The sequence below is a fragment of the Gopherus flavomarginatus genome, chromosome 8 (assembly GCF_025201925.1).
Source record: "Gopherus flavomarginatus isolate rGopFla2 chromosome 8, rGopFla2.mat.asm, whole genome shotgun sequence".
Classification (NCBI taxonomy): Eukaryota; Metazoa; Chordata; order Testudines; family Testudinidae; genus Gopherus; species Gopherus flavomarginatus.
In genome coordinates this window covers 100,911,402-100,931,486 of record NC_066624.1, presented here as the reverse complement: position 1 = coordinate 100,931,486, position 20,085 = coordinate 100,911,402, and the positions used below count along the sequence as shown (strand labels likewise).

The window sequence follows — 20,085 nt, the reverse complement described above, 5'->3', positions numbered from 1 at the left end:
AAAAAAAAAAGACACAGGGAGTGAGAATGAATCTTAAATCAATGTGACACAAGAAGCAAGGCAATTACACATACCAAATTACGCCAGGATTTTATGATGGCGCCCAACTTCCAGTTTACCCTTCTGGGAGGAAACCTGATTTGATGAAGTGACTTTTAAAGGACTCATTAACAATTCAGTTCTACCACTTTACTAGAATCACTCTGAATCAGCTAAAAATATTAGTGTAACACAGGGGAGTTGGCGGTCCAAGTGACTGCAAATGGGATTAAAAAGACCCTTTCACTGGCCCAGGCCAGCAGTAAATGAAACTCATTAGTAATGACTCATTACACTGTCTAATGGTCATTCAGCAGTACATGAGAAATAAATTGCTGGTCTCAGTCTGGTTCCTAGTGACCACGTCATAAAATACACTACTGCGACTAGTATATTTGTTGCCAGACTTCCTAGACACCTAGGAACTGAAACTGAACTCCCTTTGAACAGGTCCCACTAGGACACATTAGCACAACAGCCTTTTAGTACCTAGGCCAAGTCTACACTACACGGTTAAGTCAACGTTTGTTAGGTTGACTTACAGCCACCACAGTAATTACTGCAGTTTTTCCATGGCCATGCTACCCTTCTTCTGTCAGTGGTGCGCATCCTCACCAGGAACGCCTGCCTCAATTTAAGAGGGGCAGTGCGGGGGAGGAGGAGCTCCTGTTAACCTAGTTAGTGCTTCTCAGGGAGGTGGAACAGGTATGCTGACGAGAGAAGACCTCTGGCTGGCATAGGCAGCAACTTCATTTAAGTGCTACAACAGTGCTGCTGAAGCATTTTAAGTGTAGACAAGCCCTCAGAGAGACTAAAAAAGGCGGGTGGGGAATTATGATTTTTATACACTCTCTCTGCGGGCTCTGCATTACAGTTCACCATAAAGCAATCCTTTCATTGCTGCCCAGACATCAGTGCACAATTTACAGGCCTGGTTCTGCAGCCCCTGAACAGCAAGGCAAATCTCACCTATGGACTTGCCAAGAGACCAAGCAAAACCCATAGCCTGATAATGCAATACTTCTATATGCTGTAAGTACCATAATTGTGCAAGAGAGTAGCCAACAAACCATCTCCTTTTTGCATTAGGTGATAAATCTGGCAGCCTAAAACCACTTCTCCCCCTTTTTGGAGTCTCTCTCCTGTAAATATTTGTAGATAGTTAACATAAAATAAGCTTGTAGAAACCTGGAATGCCTGGGTTCCCATCCATTTTGTCCAAGTTTTGGTGGAAATCAGCAGATTGGCCACCTGAAGAAGGAACCATATGTCCAGTGGAGCAGGTGAAACTGAAAGCAGGGAGGCTGAGTGCATATGTGCCTTAAGGACTGTTCCTCCTCAGGCCGGTCTCAAGTTGACACCATCCTCACCGCCTTTGGCCTGTCTGGGTATGTCTACACGGGAAAGACAAACCTGCAGTTGGCCCATGCCAGCCAACTCAGACTCAAGAGGCTTTGGCTGAGGGTCTATTTCATTGTTATGTAGACTTCCAGGATCAGGCTGGAGCCCAGGCTCTAGGACCCTGCCATCTCACAGGCTCCTAGAACCCAGGCGTCAGGTGGAAGTCTACACAGCAATGAAAAAGCCCCACAGCCTGAGCCGGTTGGCTCAGGGCAGCCCCAGGTGTCTAGCTGCTGTGCAGACATACCCTCAGTGACATCTCCCCAAATCTCTGCCAGAACTTATCTACAGGTAAAGCCTACTCTACTCTGAAGCATGAACTCTCTGACCCTGGGCAGGACTGTAACTGGTGAGTCCATAGGGAGATCAGGTGCTTCAGTGTTTCCATTTGTTCATTATTTTAACATGATCTTTTTATTCTAACCAAGAAAGAGACTGTTTGGGTGAGGTGGAAGAAAGAGGATCAAACCCTCTAGTCTCTTTCCCTCACATGTTGTCAAAAATCCTTCCATCTGCCTCACACCAAAATACTCCCCTACTCCAAATCCCACACTGGTGTCTTGTTTTTCCATTTAAAATATCAAGCCATCTTTATATTGTTTAGTCAAGCTACATGTATTTAGATCTTCATCCTGCTCTGGACACAGACACATGGCCCTTTGATTTTGTTAATCTAAATTTTTTTTAATGATTTTCCTTGTAGGACTCTATGGTTATATTAGTTTACAGTGGGTGCCAAAACTCACAACCATCTGTCATGAAAAATATATTTTTTGTCTTGGCACCGAGTCTCTAGTACTCTTCAATCATCACTGAGCAAAAGTGTATTTTTCTCATATTTCCTTTAAGGCAAAAGTACACAACATTTTTGTCAATTTTAAATTCTAAGGCAAATACTTTCACTTCCAGTTTGCTTCAACCAAGTCATCACTGAGAGACAGTGCAGCCCTTCAGGAGTTTTATTACATAAATATGCCATCTAGAAAACCTATAGTTGTTCTACAGGATTATTTTATAGCCCTACAGTATTGCCATGGTGATCGGTAAATTACTATGCAGTCAGAAAAGATTAATTCGTTCCTCTCTGGAATTAATATGCAATACTAAAGGATTATGTTATGGTCCTCTTTAACTACTTATTATGCCCTGCAGAAATAGAGAGATACAACTTTAAAATATCATCACATTTATATTTGCAAAATGCGGTTTGCCTTATGTATCATTTTAGTATGACACGCTATGCCATCACAATCTTCCTTTGCCTTTTGCAATTCAAGTTTTTACAGATGGTAAAATCTTAATTACATCTCTACACTAAATTAGAGAACCTAATTCGAGTCCTTTCCAAAAGTAATTGAGTACGAGTACTATTTATGCGAGTTTTGTCATTGATTTCAGTGGGGCCAAGATGTCACCCCAATTTTAGCAGGGGGGCTGTGATGCTCAGCCATTCTTAATTTTCACTGGGATTTTCAAAGCAGCATAAGGGTTGGTATAATAAATGGAACGAAAATAACAATCAATTGCAATTCATGCCTTTTTTACAGCAGTTCAAGTCTCTGTGTGGACATTCTTATTTTGGAATAAGCATGCTCCATTTCAAAATCATTTCCTATTCTACTCAATTACATTCTTTCAAAATAGGGCACTCTTATTCCAAAATGAGAGCATCTACACCAAACTTGAAGCAAAATAATGGAAGATGTGAATTACAGCCCATTTGGTTATTTTGGCTGCATTTACCATGTAGACAAGGCCTATGGGAGTTCCACACCCAAATCCAGTGAAAAATCAATGAAATCTGAGCTCCTTTGAAAACCCCAGCCAATTATTTGCATTGTAATAGTACCTAGGGGCCCTAATTGGTTAACAGTGTCCATAGTGCTGAATACTGTACACATCCAAAGGAAGTCCCTGTCCCAAAGAGATCACAATCTAAGATTCTAAGGACACATCTACACTACAGATGCTACAGAAGCAGAGCTGCAGTGCTTTAGCTGTACCACTAATGCTTCCACTTACACTTCTCTAGATTATCCTGCTAATATGCCCATCAGGGAAATATATTCACCACAGATAAGTCCCTCCACCTCCCAATTAAGTCACTATTCATTTTGACCTTATTAAGTCAAAGCTTGTATTAGCACCTAGGAGCCAGTGTGATAGCACCCTCACCCTCTACCCCTTAATCTTCAGCTTTTAAGAAAAGAAACCAAACATTTCTCCATTAAAGTTGCTTCACGGTTTGTTTTTTGATGGTTAATCTGTTTGGACATTATTAAATGTGCAATGACTTGAGGCAATAATGTCATGGTGATCAACTAACCAAGTGATTTAGCAATTTTCCCTTTCCCAGTCACAACCCTAGAACAATTTAGTGGCTTGGACCTGACCACTATGTCACAATGAAGAACGACGACCCATTTCACCTGGTTACTCTTTGAAATGCAAATTACCTGAACTCAGCTCATTCAACCACACAGACAAGTAACTGGAAAATGGCTGTTAGCGCTGCTGAGGGTAAGCTTTATGGAGAGCTTCTGTTTAAGTGCCCTTGTTCGTATGAATATTGCTACAACACTTGAAGTGATGTTACTGATAAAAGAATCTATAAAATTTCTGGAAGATACAAAGGACAAAGCTGGTTGGATGAAGCAAGTTATTATAACAGTAACTTGAGGATAAGTCCTGTTTAGTTTTTAATTGCTTCAAAGACCAAATAGATTCAAGGTAGTTATAAGCAACAATCTTTATATGTGAATGCCAAGGAGTTATTTAGGCTGGAATATAGATGGCTATTACTAAGGGCCAGATTCCGATACCCTTATCTCATGTTGAACAGTACCCTATTTCATGGGTGGTCCCACTGAAGTCAAAGGTCATTCATGGAGCAAAATGCTACTCCCCATGAATGAGAGTGGCAGAATCTGGCTCTATTTTAACCAAAATGACCCTTAAGGTCTTATTAACAGTCAGCAATTTTAATTCAATATTGCCATTTTAAAGGATCAGGAGAAAAAAAAAACAAACAAACAAGGTCATGAAGAAACCCAAAAGTAAAAGTTAAATCCTTCTGACTCTTCCTTCCTCATCTCCTATGTCACACAGGCTGGAGTGGTTCACGACTGAGTGCCAACCTCGGGGCAGACTGTCAAAAAGCAGGATGGAAACCCCAAACTGGTTGTATGTTCTACACTTAGATTTCACCAACCCAATAACAAGTGTGAACTCCCAAAGCACTATATCAGTCACAGACAGTCCCCTTGTACATTCCAATCTGTATTGCCACCCAGGCAGGCTGGATGATATAACAGATGGTCATTTACAACAAAAATCATGCCAAAATTAGAGAAGAGGAAAGTGATCAGGAATAGTCAGCATGGATTCACTGAGGGCAAGTCATACCTCACTAACCTAATTGCCTTCTATGATGAGATAACTGGCTCTGTGGATGAGGGGAAAGCAGTAGAAGTGTTATTCCTTGACTTTAGCAAAGTTTTTGATACGGTCTCCCACAATATTCTTGCCAGCAAGTTAAAGAAAGTAGGAAAAAAGAAATGAGAGAGTTATTTACAGGTTAAAGCAGGCAAATATATAGTGGTTAAGAGCGCCACCCTTTGATACAGGAGACCAGGGTTCAAATCCCGGTTGGTACCCCTAACGCGTCACCTGCCTACCTCAAATATGAGAGCAACATGAACTAGGAGAGTCATACCAGCTCGGACGTCGCACGGATTAACAAGGTCCGCGCCAGATGTTGAGGAACCAGGACAATCTGACGGTAAGTGGGCTACTGGAACAAACCATTCATGGACGAGACAAGAGAACCTGGAATTGATGGAATGCTACTATAACAGTAGACCTAATGAGAGAGGCTATATGAAACGTATGAGGGGACTATGGATAGACAAAAGACCTACATCCACACTTACTGAGAAACAGCTAGTTACCCAACGCTTCAACATAGTAAAGAGGAAGCTGCTCCCACAGCTTGAGATAGACCAACTCCACATTACATCCCAAATTCAAGAAGGCCTGGAAGAACAAGTGGATGTGCAGCCCACTCCTGAAGCTGAAACTTCACTGCCACCCCCTCCATTGCAGAGCACAGCAGCTGATATGAGGCATAAGATCATGGAGAAACTAGCTACAGTCAATCCTCGAGACCAATTACCAAGGCTCAGTGGAGAAGTACCATCGGATAGTATGTTAGAAGATGCCAATAGAGTCCTCATGACAATCTCTACTACCACCATAACTCAAACCAATGAACTGGTATATGCTACAGCCTCTGTAATCCTGGAGATGCTTGGCTATATGATCAAGAAGAACAACAGTATGTACCCACCCTGGAAAATGAGGTCGGAGGATAAGACCAAGGCGACTCGGAGAGAAGTTAGTCAGCTAGTGGAACTACAGAAGGGTGTAGGGAATAAGGATAAGACTCGGCTACTGAAAAAATACAAGGGCCTGACTCCATCTGATGCCCTAGAGACTGCTAAACAAAGGCTCACAGCACTGGCTACCAGGCTATAGAGATACACTAGAGAAGCAGAGGCCAAAAAAGTAAATGCCCTGTTCTCTAAAGAACCATCTAAGGTGTACTCCCAATTACAGTGCAAACAACACAATAACAGCAGAGCCACCAGCAGCAGAAACTGAACAGTACTGGAAGAACATATGGGAGAAAGAGAAAACTCATAATACCAGTGCAAAGTGGCTGTAGGACCTGAGAACAGAGCACAGCAATCTCCCAGAACAGAAACCAGTTACCATCACAGTAGAAGACATCCAGCAGCGGGTCAAGAACATGAAGAGCTGGACAGCACCTGGACCAGACATGATCCACACCTACTGGCTAAAGAAACTAACAGCAGTGCATGAACGCCTAGCAGCACAGATGAACCAGCTGCTGGCAGCAGGCTCCCACCCAAACTGGCTAACACAAGGAAGGACAGTGCTGATCATGAAAGATCCCTGCAAGGGAATAGAACCATCCAACTACCGGCCAATAACCTGCCTCCCCACAACATGGAAAATCCTATCAGGTATCATAGCCGCCAAGCTACAGGACCATATGGGCCAGTACATGAGCACAGCTCAGAAGGGCATTGGGAACAACAGCAGAGGCTCAAAACACCAGTTGCTCATAGATAGAGCAGTCACCCAAGACTCAAGGTCTAGACAGACCAATCTGAGCACAGCCTGGATTGACTACAGGAAAGCCTACGACTCAATGCCGCACACGTGGATCTGTGAATGTCTGCTGCTATACAAAGTTAATAGGATACTAAGGACCTTCCTCAAGAACTCAATGGGACTATGGAAGACAACACTGAAAATTAACTCAAGACAGCTTGCACAAGTGGCCATCAAGTGCGGCATATACCAAGGTGATCCACTGTCTCCACTGCTGTTCTGCATAGGCTTAAACCCCCTCAGCCAGATAATCACAAGGACCGGATACGGGTATGGGTTTAGGAGTGGAACTACCATCAGCCACCTTCTCTACATGGATGACATCAAGCTGTATGCTAAGAATGAAAGAGACATCGACTCGCTAATCCACCTGACGCGGATTTACAGTGAGGATATCGGGATGTCATTCGGACTGGAGAAGTGTGGCCGGATGGTAGTGAAGAGAGGGAAGGTAGTCAAGACTGATGGGGTGGAACTACCAGCGGGCCACAGAGCAGACATACAGACCAGCTACAAGTACCTTGGCGTCCCACAGTTACATGGAAACCACGATGAGGAGGCAAGGAAGACAGCAACATCCAAGTATCATCAAAGGATAAGACAGGTCCTGAAGAGCCAGCTCAGTGGGAAAAACAAGATCCACGCCATTAACAGATACGCCCTGCCGGTTATCAGATACCCTGCCAGTGTAGTGAGCTGGCCAAAGGAGGACATGGAGGCTGCCGATGTGAAGACCCGGAAGCTCCTCACAATGCACGGAGGTTTCCACCCCAAGTCCAACACCCAGAGACTGTATACCAGCCGGAAAGAAGGCGGGCGGGGCTTGGTGAGCATCAAAGCCACTGTCCTGGATGAAACCCAAAGCATCCAGGAGTACATCAGTAAGATGGCCCCCAAAGATGAGCTGCTGAGAGAATACCTGAGGCAGCAGCAGACATGGGAGGAAGACCAAGCAGAAGAAGTGCCATGGCAAGACAAGATCCTGCATGGGATGTACCATCGACAGATAGCTGAGGTGGCTGACATTGGGAAATCCTACCAGTGGCTGGAAAGGGCTGGACTAAAAGACAGCACTGAGGCACTGATCATAGCAGCACAGGAACAGGCACTGAGCACCAGATCCATTGAAGCAGGGGTCTACCACACTAGAGAGGACCCAAGGCAGCCTAAAACCACTCCTCCAATGAGGGTGTCAATAATTTAATCAACCTTTTCTGACTGCATAGACATAGTGGCAGGATGTAAGATGCAGGCAGGAACAGCATACACTAAACGGCACAACCAAGTGGCTGGCATTGTGTACAGGAACATCTGCACAGCGTATGGGCTAGATCCTCCCAAGACCAGATGGGAGATTCCACAGAAGGTTGTGGAAAATAGCAGGGCTAAGATTCTGTGGGACTTCCAGATCCAGACGGACAAGCAGGTACTGGCCAATCAACCAGACATCGTGGTAATGGATAAGGACCAGAAGACAGCGATGGTGATAGATATAGCAGTGCCAAGTGACAGTAACATCAGGAAGAAGGAATATGAGAAGCTGGAGAAGTACCAGGGCCTGAAAGAGGAACTAGAGAGGATGTGGAAAGTGAAGGGCAAAGTGGTCCCAGTGGTGGTAGGAGCACTCCGGGCTGTGACTCCTAAGCTGGGTGAGTGGCTCCAAAAGATCCCAGGAACAACATCAGAGCTCTCTGTCCAGAAGAGTGCAGTGCTAGGAACAGCTAAGATACTGCGCAGAACCCTCAAACTCCCAGGCCTCTGGTAGAGGACCCGAGTTTGAGGAAGACACATACCACCCATAGGGGTGAGAGGGTTTTTTTTATATATATAAATGTATATTTATATGTGTATATATATATATATACATACACACACACACACACACACACAAATGAGTTACAGTCTATGATTCCATAAAATGACAGAGTTGTAATAATCTGTCAGCACTGAATGTCTTTTGGGGCTAACCAACGTTGACCCTGGAGATCTCTGCTTCTGTTCAGTAGCTGCAGCCCTGTCAGAGTCTAAACAGTAAAAGAGAGATGAAAAATTTTCTTGTCAGCTATCTTTATTTCCTTCTTCCAGCATTCTCGCTAATAGGACGAGCCCTTTTGCAGGTAGCCTCTTCATGGGTGTGCAGGGGCAATTAGCAAAATCTTTGTACTGTGATATCCCACAATGGCCCATTTAGTTTTGATAATCCTTCGTGATGGGCAAGAGGTAATACCTTTCATAGGGATTTAGCATTTTGCACAAGGTACAGTTTTTCCTTGTTTGGCGAGCTACATAGTTCAGAACAAACATTTTACAGCTATAGCACAAACACTTCAGCAATATCTTATAGCATGGGATACAGACATTATAAGGAGGATTAATACATGTAGCTAATTACAGGCATTTCATAAAGTCTAAACACATTGTTTTAAGTCCAATACCCATGTTAACCATACTAATACACAGGCAAGCAGGACTAGTTTCCAGCAACGAATTTGTCAGTGCTCAGCTGAGGCATAAAGCCTTGGCAAGAGCTAGCATGTGGTCTGCCAGTGTGTCAACCTCATCCTCCCCCTTTCCACTTTCTCCTCTTTTATTTCCCTTCTCCTGTTCCTTTCTTTTCCTACCGTGAAGCAACCTCTTCTCCCCAGAAGAGCTGTACATTGTATTTTATTTTAATTTAATTTTATTTGCTTACATAGCATCTGTGAATTAGGATAAAAAGCCTAGGAAGACAAATGGAAATGACACATATTCCAATAATTCTCACAGGAAAAAAAATCGTGTTGAGTTTTAGAAACGGAGGGAAGAGAGATAAAGAGTAAGATATGTTGAAGAATTTATTTATTTATTTATTTTAAACAGTTCCTCTTTCAGAACTTGGACAGATCCACTTTCATTGCTTTTTGGATTTTTTTTCTTCACTCTAAGGGCTGGTCTACACTAGGAGTGGGAGAGAAATTAATCTAAGATTTGCAACTTCAGCTACGAGAATAGCGTAGCTGAAGTTAAAGTATCTTAGTTTGACTTACCTGGCCGTCCTCACAGCGGCAAGTCGACTGCCGCGGCTCCCCCGTCGACTCCGCTTACTCCTCCTGCTGAGGTGGAGTACAGGCATCGATTCGGGGATCGATTTATTGCATCTAGATGATACACAATAAATCGATACCCAATAAATCAATTACTATCCGCCGAGGGTAGTGTAGACGTGCCCTAAGAAAAAGCTGAGCATATTTTACTGCAAGCAAACAGCCTGGATAATCTGAGTACAAGAGCCAGCCAGAATAAAGGAATTTTAGCAGCCAGTAAGAACAGCCACATATAGCATACACATTGCATAGCCACAGTACAATTATTGAAAAATAACCAGACAGTGCTAGATTGTGACTTTAGACAAACACTGCACAAAAGGGGGATGGGGATGTACGTTACACCATACCTCGAATGGGCTCAGAAAACACTAAACCAAAGACATAGCTCTGAGTCACAGTTACCCCTCTTCTCCCTCCTTGCTCCTGGCAGGCAATTACTTACTAATGGCCTACACACTGGCTCAGCCGCACTGGCCAGTGAGGGGTTGGTAGAGCCAAGCCTCTTTCATCTTGCCTTTCCTGGTTCATGCCCTGCCCACCTACTCCAGGGAGGGCCAAAAGGAGAGACTAGTCTTATTACCCATGGGTTTGGGTAGCCAGTATAGAGATGTTAAGGGAATTCTTATTCCCTGTGAGTCCCTTACCCATGCATTGTCCAAGTCAGAACTTGGTCCACAGTGATTTTGTTAAGTGACTAGTTTGTGCTAGTGACGGTCACCAACTAATCATGAGTTCCTCAAACTAGACAATATTGTTATTGAGAAATAACTACATCATCTATGTACAACCAACTGCAGCTCAGAGAATGGTGGAGAGGGAGAACCCATATATGGTGGAGAGGGGGAACCCATGGAGTTATACAGTACATTACAGCACTCCCCCTTCATTCTGACTGGCTGGGACAATTCAATTTCAGTATAATTCCAGGTAATACCGTGAGGCTAAATATCACTACTTCATTAGGCGACTCATATATCAAAGTCTGAGCTGCTGCCCATTTGCCAAATCACAGTTTGCCAAGATCTTTCTACCATTCAGGACACCATAGAAGAATTGCCTAGATTTCTCTGAGCAATACTTGTTCACATTCTTATGTTTCTCTATTTCTATTTGCATAAAAACCATTTTACTGTAATGTTAAAAGGCAAATGTTTTCTGGGTTTGCAATTGACAGTGCTGTACATTACGGTATTTTCACCTCCTCATTTTTTTTCCCCAATTTCCTTAGGTACTGTAGTCTGATTCATTATATCAATGTGTATATATAGAGAGAGAGATTCTGATTCATTATATCAGTGCATCAACCTTACAATGTCTGATTATTACTATTTCATCAGCCTTTGCGCTGGGAGAGATCTTTTCTGTCCTTAGTCCTGCTTCACATCTCAGATTTTCTCCTAATTTACAGTTACTGAATGTAACAGTAAGCAGCTCACTACATCATACCGTGACTCTTGGAGAGTCCGGTCTCAAGGACGTCCAGAGCACTCAGCCCAGGGTGTCTGTTCAAGAGAACAGTTCTAAACTGTTAAGTACTTGAATCAAAAAAGAGAAAGTTACAGAAACTATTCTAAATATAAATATTTTCAATTTTGGTTTAGGTACTTAATTTTAATTAATCAAAACCTGTTTCTTTTTAACATAATTCCCTGGGACTGTGAGAACCCAAACACAACACCACTGTGCGAGTACATGAGAACGGGAAACTGAAACTAACTGTGAAAGTGATGCTTTTGTGTCAAATCTTAATTAGGAAGGAACAGCCAGGGGTCTTTCCCTGGTTTAAACAAACAGGACTGACAGTTATTCATATACAAATGTGGCATTTCAGATATAGTAGCATTTTAATGCTTTTATTAACAAAACTGAAACTAACCAAGTTATTTTCACTGACCAAGGTGAATGAAGTACAGAAAGTAAACACACCAGCATGAAAATCAAATGGCAAAGCAGAAGCCTGATTATGTTTACTTTGTACAATCCAGTCTGCAGGAGTTCTAGATGTACAAAAACGGATGACTGGGACCTAAAATTCTTTCCATTTCTTGGTAACAAGGAGAAAATTTCAAAAAAAAAATTACTTCTCTCTTGACACCATCCTTCTAAAAAATATATATTCTATGGATGATACCTCAGTTTAGAGGTAAACTTTCAAAAGTCTTTAGATGCAGTAGATATAAGTATATTAACAGAAAACTGTTTGTAAACCAATGCTACAAACACTTGCTGTTGGGTTTTTTGCTTGGCACTTGAAAGTCATTGGGAATACAGTAATAAATCTTGCTCTTAGGGTGATCAGATGTCTTGATTTTATAGGGATAGTCCTGATATTTGGAGCTTTTTCTTATACAGGCTCCTATTACCCTCCACCCCCTATACCAATTTTTCACACTTGCTGACTGGTCACCCTACTTCCTCTTGGTATTACTGTTTGTTACAAACTGTAGCTACCATACATGATTTCCATTGCACTTTACCACCAGAACACTAAACACATACAGAAAATACATAAAGCTAGAAAACATGTGTCATCCAGGTAAGGTTACATTTAAGCTCTGTCATTATGAGCCTATATACAATCGCTATAGAAAGAATCATTAGCAGAATTTCAATTGAAGTTGTCTTGGCATAGTAATTTTAGCAAAATGCATTCCGTACTATTGATTCCTAAAAGCACAAAGTGCAAAAAGCAAAATAACTACTTAGATATGTAACTGTATTGAAATGGCAGTGGTGGCTCAGCGGCTTCAGAGGACTGTTTCCAATAATTCTTCAAACTCGAGTTCCAAAAAGGATTTGCATTCTTACGTTATTTAGACTTTTCCAATAAAAACCTTTTTAAAATCAACAATACTGCACGAGCCTACTTATCTAGCCAGAAAACATGTTAGGAAAAATAAGAACTTGCTCATTCTTGGATATTTACAGGTAAGGATCTGCACAGCAAGAATGTCTTATAGAAAAGTGCATTGTAAAAGAAGTAGGGATAATATGCAACATCTGAGGGAAAGAATGTTAATAATTTAGGAATATGGCTATAAGTTCCTTGGTAACAAAGAAAAAGTATAGCCATGTGCCTTTTATAGGCATAGCACCATTGTTTCAATATATATTCCTCTAAATAATCATCGCATTCATATGTATTTCTGCAGGGAAGAAACTATGAAACATCACTTATTTTAGCAACATTTTCAAATGTGGACAGCTTTCTACATCTCTGATTTGCACACATTGGCAATTTTGCCTGTTGGATGCTCAAAGAGGAAGAAATAACACACTCTTTACCAATGGCCCAAACTGTTGCACAAATATTAATGAAAGGTCACAGACCAAGCTCTTACCCTGGGTCAAATGAAAGAAGCCCAGAACCATCAAAAGCTATTTCCAATGTCCAGCTGAGAAATCTGAAACAGAATAACAAAGACAGTTTGTGACAAAGCTGACAGAGTCCTCTGGAAGGAGCAAAATCAATTGTGACATTTTTCATTTATTTGTAAATGCCTCTTTGGCAGTACTCTCACTCAAAACGACAGTTGCCTCTTACAGACTGGGGAGGTGATGGTAAAATAGAGGAATCCTGACAATTGCTTTAATGAAATTCTGCATTAGGACCACTCTAAAGCTTTCCCCCAACAAGCTGCATGCCCTTCACTTTCAATTTCGTATTCCCCTAATGTGGAAAGCATTAACCCTGTGAAAAACTGAAATCACCCTTCTTTAATCTGCCTCAATGCTCCATTCTCACTCTGTCTTCCTCTCATCTTTCCCATTGTAAGACAGAATTCCAAACATATATTTCAATAAGTATAAATGCCACAAAACTGTTAATATTTTGCTCCTCTTGCTCATGCTGTGTCTTACCTTACTCAACGAACGGTCACACTGAAGAAAAGAGGACTACCCAAGATAAAGGTACTATATTCAACATTAGTAAGAATGGCAGAATCTAGCTCTTTGTAATAAGTAGTGTCCCTGTGTCTACACTAAAAACATTGTGCTGTTAAAAGTGCCTACAGGAACGATTTAGGTTACTGCCTATTTTTGAAACATTTATAATCCAGGTTGAAATTTAGCTTTTAAGTAATTGCTGAGAGAATGAATACTTTGGAGGTAGGAGCAAAGAGGGAATCTGATTTTTGTCATTGACTGCAAAACAAAAGGACATATTTGACAATATGGAATATTTCTTGCACTTCACTTACTCAGCTATAGCTTCAGGTTAAGACACTAAATTTCTCCAAAGAATACTTTATGCCATAAATCAAAACAGAAAATTGAGATGCTGTCCTACTTTCCTGTTAGTTACTATGCTACTGAGGTCTGACCTTGCAGCCTTTTCTCACATGAGATGTCTCACTGAAAATAACAGGACACTACTGCATGAGCAAGGATAATTCACGGGAGCAAGGGTTGCTGGAGCCAGCTCTTCTACTACTAGGATTATTATTATAAAAATGATACCCAAAGCAACATGAAGACAAACTTTTAACTTTTCCCCCACTTAGGGTAGTAATTATTTTATTTCCCCTTACACGTTAATACTTCCTGGGTTTATAATAGCAATGACCTCCAGGTCAAGTAGCACTTCCTATCACTCAATGACCAGCTGAGCTAAGAGTCTGAGGCAAATAACCCCATAAAGCCAGCCAGTAAAGTTTCTAGGAAATTCCATCCCTATCAGTCATTGCTCCTTAAATGTTCTCTTATGACTACATAAGATGCTGTGTCACAGCTATGCATTTTAGATTGGCACCTTGACTGCAACATACACAGCTTTCAGACATCTGTAAAATTAATTCTTCCCTGGCTTTGTTTTTTTAAGCTGAACTGCCAAGAGGGACAATGTTTTTTTGGTATGCTTTACTGCTCCTTTATTACATATAAAAGCAGCTTTGATAACTTTAAAAAAAATATATCCTGATATCTGGAATCTCCTACCAGTAACAGTGCAAAGATCACACAGGAACGAGGCAAGACTTATAAGGTTCAATTTACATTCAAGGATCACGAACCTTTAAAAGACGTGACTATTTAATGCATGATTACATAGGCATGCCTTTCTGTATTTCTGACAGACTGTTTCCTGGTTTTACTAAAAGACTGAGAAACTACAGTAGTGGATTGGTAAACATGGATCGGCAGCTTACTTAGAATCTTTGTGTTTAGATTTGTCTCTAAGTATTCTTTCCTCAGTTGAAGGAGAGGGGACATTAACTCTGCAAAAAGGAAATATTTGCTAAAACTCCATAGCAGACCTCACCAGTGATAGCAACAGACAGAACTTTAGACAACATGTCAGCAATCATAGGTGATTTAAATATGGCTGGCTGAGAATTTTCTTTCTAAGCCTTTTTTCAGTGTGCAATTGGGTTGTTGATACAATGCACTTCTTTTTTATGTCAGCTACACATGCCCTCTGAATGAAAGCTGGGAAACCATAGCTCATGTTATGCAAGAACATAAGAATGGCCATACTGTGTCAGACCAATGGTCCATCTAGCTCAGCATCCTGTCTTCCAACAGTGCCTAGTACCAGATGCTTCAGAAGGAATGAACAGAACAGGGCAATTTATTGAGTGATCCATTCCCTGCCTTCCATTCCCAGCTTCTGGCAATTGGAAGTTTAGGCACACCCAAAGCATGGGGTTGCCTTAGTGCCCAACTTGCTAATATCCATTGATAGACTATTCCCCGTGAGTTTATTTAATTCTTTTTTGAACCCAGTTATACTTATGGCCTTCACAACATCCCCTGGCAAGGAGTTTCATAGGTTGACTGTGTGAAAAAGTACTTCCTTATATTTGTTTTACACCGGCTGCCTAGTCATTTAATTGGGTGACCTCTGCTTCATTTGTTCTGTTCGGAGTTCTTGTGATGTCCTATTTCCACTAAATTTCCGTCCTCTAGATAGTCCTTTAGCAGAAAGAGGGAAGTCAAGACGACAACTTTTCCATATACAAAAAATCTGAGGTCATCTTTATGCATCACGAAGAAGCAACAAAAGCCCTGCGCCTTAACTTGAATGGCCTAATGCACCAATGCTCAATCACTCCCTTTTGCCAATTCATTCATTTCAAAGATCTTAATTTTTAGGATGTCCATCTGGAGCCTGATTTTTTAAGTATGGGTGAGCAGCACTTTCTGCTAAATATGCCTTTAAAAAGTGTCTCAAACGGGCACCCCAAATTGAGGCATCTAAAATCACTAGTCAATTTCAAAAAATTGTGACCTTTGTATTTAGGTTTGTCTTTTACTACATATTCTCTCCTCAACGTAATATGAAATTTTATATAATATGTAATGGCCCCAATACCTCATTCCCTGAGCACTTAAAATTCCTGTAGAAATTAATGTGAATGTGGTAGGTGCAAGAGTTTCAGGACTGCCCTGGATTCTGGGCCTGACAGAGTCTAGAATATTTTAAAACAAAGAAATACAGTGCATCTGAAAACAAGCCGTCCATGGCAGTTTCTTGTTGTTAATAACCATACTCAAAGCTCAAAAGGCACTTCATATTTCACTTCCAGAAATATATAGTTACTCATAGCAACCTTTTAAATTTCCATTTAAAGTATAAAGAGCCAGATTCTGATTTCAGTTCCACTCACTCAACTTCATGGAAAATAATGAAATTACTCTGGGATTTACACTAGTGGAACAGAGATCAGAATTTTAGTCCTGAGGAAGGCTGCACCACAATGCAGATAGGTGATCCAGAGGCACAGTGGAGCAATAATGATAAACACCACATTCTAGAGGGAGCATAAATTTTAATGATGTCACACATAAAATCCATGTTTTAAAGGTTACAAAACAGAAGCAAGCTTACAAAGAAACCACATACATTATTCAGGGATGTTGCTGGGTGCCTGTTCTTCAGATACTTTAAGAATTAACATCCCGTCCCTCAATAAATAACTGGAATACACTGTACTTACCTGCACATGGACAGAAAGAAAAACACATGAGAGTTAAGCAAATAATTTGTAACAAATCATTTGTACCATGAATATATTCTTTTTTTCTGCTAACAGAATGCCCACAGTCAGAGTGCAGCTTTTCCACTTTATTTGTTATTGATCAAGTGCGTGTGTTTGGTCAAATTATTCTAGTCTCAGGAGTGATCATGAATATCTAAAACTGGAGCTGTGATGCTTAGTTGTGACTTGTCAGGTAAGTCACATGATATTGTTCCTCTTCCCTGACTGTGTACATCAGCATCTGGTGTGAATACCTGCACATGCAAATTTCACATCGGGTTTCTATGAATACCTGCAGATGAACATATATGTCAGCAAAATTGATCATGCAAACAATGTCAGAAAGTGAATAAGATCAGCATGTGAGTGTGACTAAAGCAAGTTCATTTTACAAATTAACAATATTAGAATTTTTTCATTATTTGCCAAGACCTAACATGCAAACCTTATTGTGTTAGGGTGAGGGTAATGCTCGTCTAGTCGGCATTGACTGCTAGTCTGCTACAGCTATTTGCCAGAGAATTTCAGACCTTCTAACACAGCTTGCTGCATGAAGCATCCTCTTTCCCCTCTTCACTTACTCCTGCCAGACACCTCCCACTCAATTCCAAATTGGGGCCTTTCCAACTATTTTTCTGCTTACTTTCACTCTGTGCAGTGGCAGGAGCATCTGGCCTTTGGACAAGAAAGGAAAGATACAGCAGATCTTGTACAGGCCAAGATTTTAAAATACAGGAACTTGATGGCTCCCAGGTCCATAGTTAGGCTCGTAAGCACAAAAGACGCAATTTTCAAAATGCTGTGTCCAACTGTTCTTACTGATTTCAACCAGAGCTGTTGGGGGCTCAGCACCTTAGAAAATTTCAGTCACCTATTTAGGACCCTAAATCTGGATTTAGGGCTCTGTTTTTGAAAATATGGAAGGTTTTTTTCCCCTAATTTTAAAGAGAAGGGAAAAATATCCTGAACAGTCTACATTATTTTCTACTTTGAAATTATTTTTTTTGCAGTTTAAATAGATTTGACAATTTTCCTGTTTCTTTTTTATGCACAGGGATATAAATATATAGATACACACACACACACACACACACACACACCCTCTCATGGCCAACACATTAGGGATTGAACCTCGAGAGCTAAAAGCATGGGACGCTACAGCAAGAGCAGTAGAATCAAGACTTTTCCGCGGGAGCTGTAACAGCCCATATTGTCTGTGGATCAGCACAGAAGGAACCTGTAAAACAAACAACACACACACACTCTTAAAATGATAAAATTTGTGATAAAATTCTAACCCAAATTCAGGTGACTTAAGTTGACAGTCATTTCCCATAGGTTTGTACAGCATAAAGCACAACCGATCTAGCTGGACTCTAGCAGTTAACACAACGACATTGAAAACATTTATGCAAATGTTAGCAAATACTGTGTGCATGGGCGAGCATGCCATGTTTATATCTTATTAAATCTATTGTTAATTGGTAGTGTATTGTATGAGAAAATAGTCTCACCCTATTTTGTTTTCATAAGACAAATTGTATGGAAAATTGGTGAGATGTTGAGGATTCTTACGGGGTCAGGTGTAGGACTTTTATTTTAAGGTAGGCACAGAGTCAAATTCAGCATTGAATTTCACCCATGAAACCTGCGTGAAATCAATGGGATGGCACTGGGTGGATGTTAGACATAATTCAGCCCTCTGTGCATAAGTCAGAGTTGCCTTAACACATCTTGTTTTCAACAGAAGAAAAAATTATTACTTAAATTTGGCCTCTCTCCCTGTGGTGTAAGTTGCAATCGATCCAAGTCACATGACATTTATGGGTGCATAGCGCACCACCTTCATACAACTTGCTCATTCGACCCATATCTCTGGCCTCAAGTGTCTGAACCACACACCAATTCAATATATGCACCATGCTACAGGTGGCTGAATAGGAGATTTGACATTTAAAATGTTTTATTCATTTTCCTCTAATAATTCCATGCTAATGCACCTGCGAGTCGTACTGCCTTCTAGCCTGTGATCTACTCATAAACCATCAGACTGAGTCTGAGAGGTTGGGTGTTAAGGTATCATTTTTATTAATCTAATTTCAACTATACTTAATAAATAGCCTATAAGGACAATAGTAACATAGTACATTTTACATAGCCTGGTATTTAAGGTGGTGACTTTGGGCTAATGAGCCACCATTAATATTGAACCTTGACACTCTTTTTGTTCTTTAAGTCCACAAAACGATTTCACCAGCTTTACTGGATTTTGTCAAACTCAGAAAAATTGCACTGCCTGAATGAGATTTTCACATTTTTCAGTGAATTATGTATGTATCTACATCCTCCTGGGTACCTGAAAGACTGCCTCTCTTTGGGTGTGGCTACACTGCATAGCATACCCAGGTCCACGTACCCATGCACGTGAGCCTGTATCTGTGAGCAGCCACACTGCATTGGTATGCATTCCTCATACCCCGACAGGTACATCCATATTGGCGATGTGCTGACACTTGTCTGATGCTGTGGCTTCTGGAGGTGTATCCCAGGGTTCTTAGCATGTTACTAAGTGTAGCTGCTCTAGGTTCTGTTTCATGGTGCACTTAAGGAAGAATTTGCCACACAACACTTGTACAGAAGTGCTTTTAGTCCACCAACACATTCAGCCAAGGCCTTTCTGGCTCTGCATGCTCCTTGCTACCGGAGACAGGCCATGGATCCAGCACTGATAGATCTTTTTCTGCTATTTCAGGTTTCGGGAAGAGTACCTACTAAATGCTGGTGGATATTTTGCAAGTAATATCTGTTCTTCTGAAAACAGTTCCCAGAGGCAGATACAGACATAGCAGCAGCGACCCAGGTGATGCAGCTGATTCTTGCTGCAATGGCTGAAGATTCCCCACATGGGGACCAGCATTTCCAGAGCAGAACTACAAGCAGACTGTTGGACCGTATCATCATGCAGAACTCAGCCGACCAGCAGTAGCTGTAGAACTTACATGAGGAAGCAGATCTTCATGGAACTATGTGAAGATCTTAGAGCACTGTGTAATGCTGGCCATCAGCAGCAATGCTCCAGCAAACAGCCTCTTGGTTTCAAGGGAGACATGCTGGAGTAAGACATTTTCTGGGAGGAATCCTCAAGCCTGACATGAAGTTCCCACCAGAACATCAGTGTGTTGACCTTCAGAGCATACCGCAAAGCTAATTTCTTCTCCTGGATGGAGCGGATTGAGGGCTATGGCCTGGCTGTTAAGAGAGGCTTTATGTACGGTGGATAGGCTGTTGGGTATTTTTCGACAGATGCATCAACGTTAGAGAGGAAAGGTAAATCTTTTATCGGAGGATATTTATCTTATTATTATGTTTTAGTGTGAGCC

General features: G+C 41.3%; 1 protein-coding gene across 4 annotated transcripts in view; it reads right to left on the bottom strand.

Moving 5' to 3' along the window:
* Positions 1-20,085, bottom strand: part of NAALADL2 (N-acetylated alpha-linked acidic dipeptidase like 2) — a 1,166,543-nt gene that overhangs the window by 1,103,753 nt on the left and 42,705 nt on the right. For 2 of the 4 annotated variants that reach the window (XM_050965899.1, XM_050965895.1), the window contains exons 1-2: positions 16,570-16,638; positions 13,067-13,129 (exon numbers count right to left, since the gene is read on the bottom strand). The gene's annotated coding sequence lies outside the window, so the exon portion shown is untranslated. Of the gene's footprint in view, positions 1-13,066; positions 13,130-16,569; positions 16,639-20,085 lie in introns of those variants that run through there. The other 2 variants (XM_050965896.1, XM_050965898.1) reach the window with 1 other exon arrangement.